At 39.4% G+C, this 12,331-nt stretch overlaps 1 pseudogene; it reads right to left on the bottom strand.

The window, feature by feature from the left end:
- The window catches only part of LOC105307661, a 6,296-nt pseudogene extending 753 nt beyond the window's left edge, over positions 1-5,543 (bottom strand).
- Between the last annotated feature and the right edge of the window lie 6,788 nt (positions 5,544-12,331).

Raw genomic sequence — 12,331 nt, 5'->3', positions numbered from 1 at the left:
GATGGCAAGTCAAATGGCCATATCCAGGGCGGCCACAGTCTCCCATTTTATCCTGGTTATCTTAACTAGGAGGGAAAGATCTCTTTTCAGCTCATTAACAAAGAATTAAAAGGTACCTGAGTAGTAGCAACACCTGAAAACCAGACTTTTCCTCAAAAATGACCTGAAGTCTATTATAATAGTTATGAACAGATTAATCAGACTTTTGTGAGCAAGTGTGAATTTTGCTCTGATCAGCAGCCTTCACAAAAGCCTTGGGAATTGCTTGGTGTAGTTTTCAAACAAGTTCTCCAGCTTCTTCCCCCAAATTGAAAGATTGCTATTCAAAGTTCCTTTTGGAATGTTCTCATCTGGCAGTTCTTATCCAGGGTTGAGCCTGGCCTTCGCCAATGAATATGTGAAGTAGCTGATATAAACCAGAGAACCCAGCCTAATAGACTTGAACGATAATATCAGATTCCTCAGTAAACCTGTGCAGATCCTCAGGTACCTTAGGGAATGCCTTTACAATGGCTCCAAACTCAGCTTTAGTCAAAAAGACATGAAACTTGGAGTGTGTTAGGATTCCCATTGGATTAATCTAAAATGGGAAAGTACTGGTAAGTTCAGAGGAAGGAAAGAAGGAGAGGATTCAAGGGAAAATGGCACCAGAGGCAGAATTGAAGGTAAAGAAGGCGGGAGTGGAGGCAAAATGGCGTCGAAGGTGGAGCGTGAGGCAAAGGGGTTGGAGAGATGCACTTGGGCAAGATGGAGAAGCTTGAGGCAAAGTCTGTGTAGAAGAATAGGGTGGACCTGGCGGTGGATCCTGAGATGATGGAGGAGAGGGGGAAGGGCAGGACAGCGCTGCAGAAGGACAACACGTGGCTTCAGACACCACTGCCTTTTTAAAATTTTCAGTAGCCTCTGTTAATTTTAAGACTTTATTTCAGAAAAAGGCAACCTCTAATTTTTAGTCTCGTTTGGAAGCCTCAAAATACCATTAAAAATTGGCATTCCACTCAGTTTTTACTTATTTTAGTGCTATTATTGTCCAATATAGTTTTAAGAAAACAAAGCTTGGGAATCTCAAAAGTTACCCAGAGTGGCCATTGATTTTCTGAATCACTTTTAGTCATATCTGCCCATTTAGCTAAATATGCACATGAACATTGCTGGTGGTTTTTAACTATTACTAGGCCAGCATCTGTGGCAAAAGAGAGATGGTATGGAATAATTAGATAGCTGCGATTTCATTTTTCAGAGACTTTCCTCTAGATTAGAGGGCCTACGACAATTTAGAAGAGCTTGAGCAACCTGCAGGTCAGACACCAGCCAGCCTCAATCTAGAGAAGTCTTTTCACAGAGGACCAGGCTGAAGGCTAAGAGCCAGTTCTAGAAAAATAACTGACCTCAGGGAGCCCAGTTAGAGGCTGAGCTGGGTGGCACTTCTCTCTCTGAGACGGCAGTCTAACACTGGGCCAAACTGACTAACTTCAATAGAAATAAACTCTGACCCAAAGGGATCTTTAGGCAAAAGCCATTTTTGTCTCAAAGGACAACCCGTTTCCAAAGAAGTCAGGCCAGTGTGTCAAACTGAGTACTCACAGACAACAGAGGGACAAACAGACAAGCCCTTGCTAACCTATGCACACACAAAAGTAAATCCCCTGAACAATTCCCCAATAAAGTGCAGAGAACTTCAAAATGCAAAAAGCAGAAACTTGATTCAAGGAGACTCACTCTAAGCTTCCTAATTGGAGAGCAAGCATTTAGCCCAAGTGGCTTCATGTGAGGCACCTGCACCTGGTGGCTCACTTGCCCTGACACCATCTGATTGTTCTTCTCTGAAATCTCAGACGAGCCCCCAAAATATCAACTGAAAAATAACATCGACTAGATGTTTCATCACCAAATAGGATTTATTTGAGAAGAAGAGTTTGCAACCCAGTGCATATAGACATGGCAAGCCACGTGCACACTCTGGCTTGGGTGCCAGGATGGAAGGGTATTTATAGAAGGGAAAAAGAATTTAAAACCATAGAGCTCTATTATAAACAGAGCTTCCAGGAGGGTTCTCGTGATTACATAGATTCCATTAGCCTAGCTCATCTTATAGACCTTTCTGACTGATTACATTTGCTTAAAGTTCCAGTTAGTCTTAATCACCAGTTATACAACACAGTTACTAGATAAGTACACAGGCCGCCCAACCAAGGAACGTCTTCATTTTGAAAGCTCTGAAAACCTATATAACTGACCACAGGAGTGACCCTGCTTTTCACTTCTCACACCTTTATTCCATTCATGTTTTAAATTTGACAATAAAATACAAATCCACAAAATCCTAGCAATGCTGCCATTGGACTCTAGTAAAGGCAGTGCCCTCAGTCTATTCGCTCAGTCTCTCTCTCTCTCTCTCCCCTCTCTCTCTCTCCCTACCCCTATCTCTTTCTCCCCCACCAGACCTTTCTGTATGGCCCTGGGTGTGCTATGTGCCCTCCAGTAAACCTGAACTAGCCAAAAGAGAGTTTGCGGCCACCTGTTTGTGCAGCAAGTCAATGAAAACTGCCATTCGGCTTTGTGTTGAAGAAATATTGGCTATTTTATTGAAAACGGTGCCAGCCAGGAGAGCAGGAAAGCCAGTGCTCAAAAGTCTGAACTCCCTGATGGCTTACAGACAAGAAGTCTTATAGAGGAAAGCTCGTGAGTAATCCTGAGTAAGGGGTTTGGAGTCGTGGGTTCGTTGATTGGTCTTTGATTAGGTAAGCAGTTAATTTTTATCTACTAGTCATCCACTTCCCTCCTGGCATTGCCTTGTCTGGTTTTGGTGAGATTTTGGTGGGGTGCTTGTTGGCTTTGTGGGCTGAAAATGTCTTAACAATGCGAGTCAGTAGGTTGTCATAGTGTACAGGAGTGGAAGCTATATGTCTTGCGCTGTTACTCATTGCATGCTGTTGAAACTGGAGGACAAATGAATCCGGAGGTTCGTGTTGCCTGCTTCACTCAGTCAAGACTTGACACAGGAGTTGGGCCAAATAGAATAAGCATTTATTTATTGGAAAATTGCAATTCCCAGAGACACAGGCAAGCTAGCACTCAAAGGCCTGCCCACCTCGCCCCCTCGCCGCCACCTCAGGAGTATAGATTATTTAGGGAAAAAACAGTAGACATGGTTAGTAAAGGAGTCTAGGTTGTGGGTGCTACTGATTGGATGACTAAGAGCGGATGACCAAAGTCATCTATTTTTGTTCTCAGCCTTGATGTGTTTCTCTGGCTGCGTGGAGAGGAGGCAAGGAAATAGCAAGGAGCGGTTGAGGTAATTAATCATTGTGTCCGGGTGTCTGGTCCTGATATCAGCCATGGTGCCATTTTGCAGCCTTGATCCTTGGCTTGTAGGATTGTAGCTCTGCCTTGATGGACCTGGGGCTGAAACACATCTGAAGCCAAGATATTATATTTAGTCTAAAGTCCAATCGACATCTATTTGTCCTTAGGATTATAAACCTGAAGCTTAGTTAATTATATCCTAAAACTTGATGATTTAAGGAGTAGGCATATTGAGAACAAGATCAGGGAAGGGGGAAGCAAATAAATAGGTCATCATGTCTTTATCTGGGTAAATCTAACTTGAGTCCAAGGGAAAGAAAAAGCAGGAAAAAACTGTATTAAAGGAATGAAACTTATGTGCAGTTATAAGCTATAGGGTAAAAACAGCTGAGGCTCACTCATAACATGTGCGTCCTTGTATCAGACCCTCCTTCACTATTATTATCTCTGCTATCTTGTTAACTTGTCCTTCCAGCAGTCCAACTATTCGGTCCTGGTCTGAGCACTTTCTGTAATGGTTAGCAGGAAGCCATGTGACTTTCTACTAGTGGCTGGTAGTGTAAACTAACTTACGAACTTATTTTGTATTAAAAATATTTTTTCTGAGGATATTAATTCCATGGCTTTATCAGGAACTGTAAGTAATAAACCTTGCTTTTTCATAGTTCCCTAGTGGTTGTTGCAAATATAATAAGAACCACAAGGACTGGTTCAACCACAACCTTGGGTCTGGTCTGAGTAAGAAGCAGTAGGGGCCCAGCCAATGCCTCAGGCCTTCTTCACCTATAGCCCCACTATCAACGGGCTATGATTTAAAGGGAACAATGATGAAGTCTACATTATAGAGAAGAGTGTAGAAAGATTAAGGGACACAAAAGTGAAAAGTGTAGTTTTGGGTTTTCCTGCAATGAAATTATACGAACAGTCTTAGTAGCCAAATGTAGTTTTTTTGCTACATAAGTAATATGACTATTCTATTTGTTAAACAAGAACAAATTACTTATACTGATATACATCATTTGAGAAGAAATTATTCTTCAGAAATCCAAGAATTTCCAAATATTTCTGATGAAGTTTTGAAAAAACTTTGTGAAGGCAGGAAAATGGACAGAAAGAAAAACTGTCTATATAACAACCTAGAAAATTTAATAAAGTGGTTGTATAAATTGTATATAGAAGTTAAACTCCACAAAAGGAAATTCTAGTACATAAATAAAAGGAGGATGATCTACAACCACAATTTGATTGAAGGATCGATTTCTGGTTGCGATGGTTGAAGTCAGGAATCAAGGGCACTTTTTCAGCCTCAGGACGATTGTCCCTTTTATAGCTGCCATCCCAAAGAATCTCTTCAGAGCCCCCTTTATGTCTTTATGCCTCTGGCTGTAGATGAAGGGGTTTGGCATCGGTGTGACCACAGTGTACATCACTGAGGCTACTGCACTTGACTGTGAGCTGTTGGTAGCAACAGAGCTGAGGTACACTCCTAGGCCCATACAGTAAAATAAGAAGACAACTGAGAGGTAGAAAATACTTACACTTCCCCTGAGCTGATGACGTTCCACATGTGGAAGATACTATCTTAGAGTAAGAATAAAGGATATCATCCAGGAAACCACAGCCAGCAGCCAACTGCAAAATACAACATTGTGTGTCATTAAGAAAGGTGTCAGAACAGGGAAGTTGGACATCTGATTGAATTCACAGAAAAAGTGGGGAATTTCCAAGTCTGTATGGAAGTACAGTTGCAACACAATTAAGCTTCGCAACAAGGAACACAGGGCACTTATGATCCAGGACACTAGAACCAGTAGTTCATGGAGCAAGAGATTCATGATGACTGTGTAGTACAGGGGGTGACAGATGGCCACAAACTGGTCATAGGCCATTACAGTCAGGAGGAAGATACCCAACACTGCAAAGAGTAGAAGAAAATACATCTGTGTGATGCAGTCTTCATAGGTGATGACTTTTCTCTGTGTCAGGATATTCATTAGCATCTTTGGGATGTTGGTGGAGGTGAAACAGATGTCCACCAAGGACAGGTTGCAGAGGAAGAAGTACATGGGTGTGTGGAGGTGGGAGTCTGAGCTGACGGCCAGGATGATGAGCAGGTTTCCAACCGTGGCGATCAAATACATGGAGAGGAAGAGCCCAAATATGAGGGGCTGCTGTTCTGATTCCTCTGAAAGTCCCAGAAGAAATTCTGAACCTCTTGTAAGATTCTCTGGTTCCATGTGGTGGAAGTGACTTCCAAAAACAAGGAAAATAACATGAGTAATTTTCATACAACCTGGCATTACTCACATAGGTCTAATGCTAGAGTTTCTATTTTGCAGTCCAGAAATTAATTTCAATATGTTTGGGGTTTCCTGGGCCATTTCAGATTAGGAATTTTTGTCCCAATCTGCATTTTTAAAGGGGTTTACGTATTCTACATTTTAAATGAGACATTCTTCATGTATTTCATGAATATTAATTGTTTGCTGACTATGTTTTTGTCACAGTTTAGGTTGTGAATATTAGAGTGCTGAAAATCAAAAGTCTGTACAAGTCAATGATGGAGAAAAAATATAGGCAATAATAAAAATATATAACATTTTAGATGGTGACAGATGGTATGAAAAAAAGAAAAGCCTATCAAAAGAATAGTGACTAGTGTGTTCTATTTTTCATGGGTATTTAGACAAAACCTGCCAACTGGATGACATTTGAACGGAGCCCTTAATGAATAAGGGAGGGACATGCCAGGTTATGTGGGCAACTGTGTACTCCGCAGAGGGAATGGCCAGTGCAAAGGCCTTGGGTTGGAACAGAAGAGTTAGTGATGTGCACAAAGTTAATATCAGAGTATTTATTGGGCAGTGATTAAAATATTAACAGATTGCTTCCAGGCTGTGTTTCTCAACCAGAAAAGATTTTGCCCCTGGGATATTTGGCATCTAAAGGGATACTGCTAAACACTGAAAATTATTATCCACCCTTAATGTCAACAGTGAAAGGTAAGAAAACCTAGTCTAAACAAGCAGTTCAACTTGAATGTGCCTATGAATCAACAAGGATCTTCCGGGAAACGCAGCGGCCCTGTTTGGCTCAAACTCAGCATTTCTAACAAGCTCCAGGTGGTGGTGATGCTACAGGTCCAAGTCTGTGGACCACTGTTTGAGCAGCAAAATTGAGGTACTGTGTTAGAGTCAGGAGTAGGTAATTTTAGATATTCTGAATGAAAAAATTAATTTGCATGTAATTTTGAATGAATTCCAGAGGCTGTGATAAATTCTGAGTTTCTTTTACATAAGGGCTCTTGAGTGATACATAATAATACAGTTTCGAAGTAGACTTTGTAGTGGGAGTATTAAAAAGCTCCAAAAGATGTCCATGTCCTATCCCCAGTGCCTTTAAATATGCTATTTTACAGCAAAAAGAATTAGGGTAACAGATGGAACAGGGTTGCTAATCAACTGACTTTAAGGCAGAAGATGAGCCAAGATCATCCAGGTGGGACTAACCACAATGCTCCTCTAGAAGAAGAAGAGGAGAAACGAAGAAAATGCTACACTGCTCACTTTGAAGAAAAAGGAGATGCGTGAGCTTCGAAATGCAGGCGGCCAGAATGCAAACTGGAATTGGAAAGAAAACAGATTCTCCCCCGAGACTTTAGAAGAAACACAGCCCGCAGATATCTTGATATTCACCCATGAGATAATTCAAGCTTCTAACATTCTGACCTGTGAGAGCATATATTTGTTGGTTTTAAACAACTAATACAGGAATATTTTACAGCAGACATGTAAATGTAATACAGACATTTATTTTTAAAAATTTACTTTTGGACCTGAGTTGAAGCCTCTGTATTCATTCATTAGCTTCTGTTATGTAAGGGAATATTACATTGGAAACCCACATGAAGTAGAAAAGAAATTTTAAATCGAGTTGGAGATATTCTAACCCATCAATTGGAACAGGGAAGTCATCATTGCGTAAATGTAAATGTGGTCTGACTGCGATGACTTTGTGGCAATGGGATTTAGGGTAAAACAGGTGACTTAAATGTCTCCATTACAGATTATAAATAATTTGTTTCTCAGCACCATATACTCTTTGCCTAGAAGTGGGTCAGTCCTCAATTTATAGTCCCCGAGTGTATGACAGAATTTTTTATTAAAAGTATAGGCAGTACTATTTACAATAGCCAAGATATGGAAGCAACCTAAATGCCCACCAACAGATGATTGGATAAAGAAGTTATGGTTCATATATACAATGAAATATTACTCAGCCATAATGAAAAATGAAATCCTATTATTTGTAACGACATGGATGGACCTAGAGGTGATTATGCTGAGTGAAATAAGTCAGACAGAAAAAAAAGATAAGTACCATATGATTTCACTGATACACGGAGGCTATGAAACAGAAAACAAATATATTTGTGGGTCGAAAACAGACCTACAAATATAGAGGACAATCTGGTGACGGCCAGAGGGGAGGGGTTGGGGGGACTAGGAGAAAGGGGTGATGTGTTAAAGGAGTAGAAATTAGTAGTTGATAGAGGTTCATGGGGATAGGGATCATAGCATAGGGAATGCAGACAGCAGTAAGGTAGCGGCTATGTGTAGAGCCAGAGAGAAGATGGAATAATCAGGGGGATTGTTTCATAACTATATAAATGTCTAACCAATATACTGTATACTTGAAACTAATAATAAAATTGAAATGGGAGAAAGTTGAAATCTACATGTAGAAATTAACATACAACATGACCACTTGGGAAAAAGGCTGAGTGTGGGAGAATATTCTTATTGATTGGTTTGATAGAGAATGTAAATGAGCAACAAACCCAAAATATATGCAGTCTATCCAGTAATGAAGTAATTTAAGGTAAATCTATTTAATATTCCTTTTTAGACTCATTACATAATTAACTTTTATGTGAATAACCAGCATAAGTGAAGATGCTGCAATGTATGTCTCATGAATAACTCTTGCAAGTTAGTTTCTATATCTACTCATCTGGATCTTTTCAATGAATACAAGACATGCTCAAATACAGCCCATCTTAGAAATTTAATGCAAATACTCTCACCTCACTGCACCGCCCTCCACACCTGACACTCTATTTCCCATTCTCTGATCAGCAAAACTCCTCAGGTATGTTTTCATTTTATTGCAATCATTTTATGCATCTCATTCATTCTACAGATTTGACTTCACGTTTTCACCCAACTAGACTCTCATTCTCATGACTTAATCGTCAACTATAATCTTTGTATTGCAGATACATGCTTATTAAAATATTAAATAAATTAATAATAAATTAGTTACTCAACCAAAAATATAACACAGTGATCTCTTGTCTCTGGGCTGAGCTGATTGAGCTCTTATGTGACTCGGGTAAGAGTTCTCAGGTTCCATCCTCTCTGACCCTCTCCTGAATTACCTCCTGGGCTCTCAGACTCACCTGGATGGGGTCTCTGAGAGGGAGGACTCTGTCTGAAAGTCTGAATTGCTACCTGGATGGTTGATGATGGAGACTGAAGCTCTGTTCCAAGCAAGACAGCAGGAGGGAGTGAAGCATCATTTCTGAGCCAGCTTAAGAGTCAAAAGCAATAACCGTCTCCTGTCCACCAACACTGTACACGCCGAGGGACTGCATAGAGGAGGTATTACCGCTCTCTCTATCTGCTCATCAGGCATCTCCCTCCTGTTATTCCAACCTCTAAGCATATGATTTCCCTCTGGGCCTCTGGAATAAACATAAAGGATTTTTTTCCTAATTATTCTCTGACCCAAGAGACCAGGTTAGAAGTCAAGTGAATTTAGTTTTTAAGACTTTGTGTCCTTGATCTCCCTGAACTCTAACCTTCCACCACCTTATTTCAACCCCGACTTTATGTTTTCTCCAAAGTCTGAGACTAAGAAATCAATCAGGACCAGGTCCCATGGATCTGTAAAGCACTGAATTGTGATGGGACTCAGCCCTGATGTCTCCAGAGAATTGTTATTTCCTCTTCAACAAGAGAAAAGTGGGGTTCCTTTTGACATGCAATCCTGGGCACCACACTCTGGGTTCCTGACTCATTTGTTAAGATAATTATGAATTTTGTACTTATATCACAAGGTAAGAGCTATCATTTAGGGTCTCATTATAGAATATTTGTTAATTATGAGAGGTACATTTTAATATTTTTAGGCCATGTAATCTGAGTTTAGCACTTTATAGACTTTGTCTGATTTAAATTTTTCAAAAAGTACATTCTATGAGGTAGTATTATTGTGAACTTCATTCCCCTTTGCAGAAATGGGACTTGAAAGAGTTTATTGATCTACTGCACATTACAAACTGGGTGAGGGATAGGTCTTGATTAGGATCTGTCAGGATGCTTCCAGTTTTTAAACTCTGGGTCAGTGTTTCCCAGCCAGAGATGATGTTGCCCCTGGGCTATTTGACAATGTCTAGGAAGGTTACTAAACATCTACAACATCCAACACAAATAATTATGTCTAATTGAGAAGGTGAGAAAACCTAGTCTGGACCAGCATTTCTCCAAAATCAGTGTTCATATGAGTCACTCAGGATTCTAGTTCAAATGCACATCCTGTTGGGCCGAGAGATTCTGATAATCAAACAATATTCCAGGTGATTCTGATGTTGCAGGTCCTGGACTAATGACCATTCTGTGAATAGCAAGGCTGTGGTTCTGAGTTAGAGTCAGGTGTAGGTAGTTTTAAGTCTTCTGAACCTGGAGTCATTTTTGCGTGTAGGAATAGAGGTTATTATGAATTTATTGCTCAATTATTTTATATAAAGATTAATGAGTGACATCATATCGTATACTTCTGGAAAAGTAACTCATTCGATTCTTTTGTCTAAGAGCCCTGAGTGACACCTAATAACATATTACTAAGAAAATTTTATAGTAGGCTGAACAAAAGCCTCAGAAAGATATCCACAACATAATCCCCAGAAACTCATGTTATTTTTTCATAGCAAGGGAGGAAGAAGGTAGCAGATGGAATAAGTTTGCTAATCAGCCAATTCTAAGAATACTGGCCATGATTTTGCAGGTGAGACTAATGTCATCATCATCGTCCTAGAATGTGGATGAGGAAGAAAGAAGATTGGAATCAGAGGAGACTGGAAGATGCTACACTGCTGGCTTTGGGGAAAGAGAAAGTTGTGAGCCAAGGAATGCTTTCGACCACAGAAACTGAAATAGGAGAGGACACAGATTCTCTCTTGGACCCTCCAAAAGGAACCAGCCCTGCAGACATGATGATTTTAGTCCAGTGAGACTTGCTTCAGGCTTCTGACCTCCAGAATTATAGGTGTATACATTTCTTTTAAATTCCTAGAGTGGTAATTTGTTGCAGCAGCAATAGCAATGTTATACAGACATTTATCCAATAATTGTTTTTGGAGGAAACTGATGTTAAGCATCTCAGTACATTCATTTTGCTTCCCCACGTTAAGGACATTTTATGTAAACCTCCACCCACACCCCCATGCAGAGGAAAAAAATCTAAGGTCATTTTGATGAGTTTGCCCCATTAGCTGGTACAGAGAATTCCCTGTTGCATAAATGTAAATGTGATTCTGACTTTGAGATCTTTGGACATTCAGATAGGAAAACAATTCATTATTAAATTCAAGGCAACAATTCTGCTTTCAATCTTTTTCTCTAATTTCTATATTTTAAAATTTTCATGTTAACCAACCTATCATTACTTTTACTTCTATCCTCTTCAGTGTTCTCTAAAATTTCCTTTCAACATAAAAAATGAAATTATTGAGTCTACGTGTGTACATATATGCAAGTGCGTGTGTTTATTTCTTAAAAATAATATACAAATACATATATACACAAACAAACTACTAACTCATGAAAGAGCTCTTGGTCTCAAAAAAGTATTTCCATAGAATTCAGTTATCCTGTACCACATTCATCAAAATTATTATTATCTCACATTAACATAAAAAATAAAGACCTGAGACTCAGGGAGAATCAGTTTTTCACAATTATATAACAGTGCAATTAAAGTTATTGTACACTTTCCTGAATTACTTATAAATGGATACATGCAATATGTACTCTCATTTTGTAAGTTCTCTTTAATTCAGTAAATTTTAAATTTTAAATACGTGCAGGAAAAAACATCAAATGTTGCCTGGCTCAAGGTAGGATGTAGAGCACAGGTAGCTGAGTCACACTTTAACAGGGGGAGGCAGAAATATCATTGGGTGGAAAGCAATGTGTCTTATATGGATATCAAACAGTGACAAATCACTTTTTGTAAACTAATTTTTTTGTTAACTAGAAGATTAAACTACATATATAAATAAAGGATTATAATTTGGTTCAAGACAGGTGTACATTACAGCCTCACACAACATTATGGATGAGCCAGAGATGCACAATGTAGAGGTTCCCAGCTGATGCAGGCTCATGAGTATCTGAGAAGAAATCAGAACAACTTTTATCATATGATCTTTTTTAATAAAAATCATTGCATTAGGATAATTTGTTATGCTGCATTAGCTAACTGATGGAAATAAAACAAGATTATTATAACAATCTGCTGTTTTAAAATTTTTGGCATATGTTCTGATATTCAAAGACAGTACTCATGACTATTCTGTTATTCTTATTCCTGCCATTCCAAAGAATTTTTTTAGAGCCCCCTTTATGTCTTTGTTCCTAAGACTATAGATGAAGGGATTCAGCATGGGTGTGACCAGGCTGTACAGCACTGAGGCTATTGCACTTGATTGTGAGTTGTGAGTAGCAGCAGAGCTGAAGTACACTCCTAGTACTGTAAAGTAAAATAAAGAGACAACTGAGAGGTGAGACACACAGGTAGAAAATGCTTTATACTTCCCTTGAGCTGATGAGATTCTGCATATGGAGGAAGCGATCTTAGAGTAAGAGTAAAGGATCCCAGCCAAAGGACCACCACCCAGCAGCACAGTTCCAAAATACATCACTATGTCATTAAGAAAGGTGTCAGAACAGGCAAGTTTGAT

Source organism: Pteropus vampyrus, unplaced genomic scaffold, assembly GCF_000151845.1.
Source record: "Pteropus vampyrus isolate Shadow unplaced genomic scaffold, Pvam_2.0 Scaffold507, whole genome shotgun sequence".
In the NCBI taxonomy this organism is placed as follows: domain Eukaryota; kingdom Metazoa; phylum Chordata; class Mammalia; order Chiroptera; family Pteropodidae; genus Pteropus; species Pteropus vampyrus.
The sequence above is the reverse complement of the archived record's forward strand: the minus strand, read 5'-3'. Positions and strand labels throughout refer to the sequence as shown.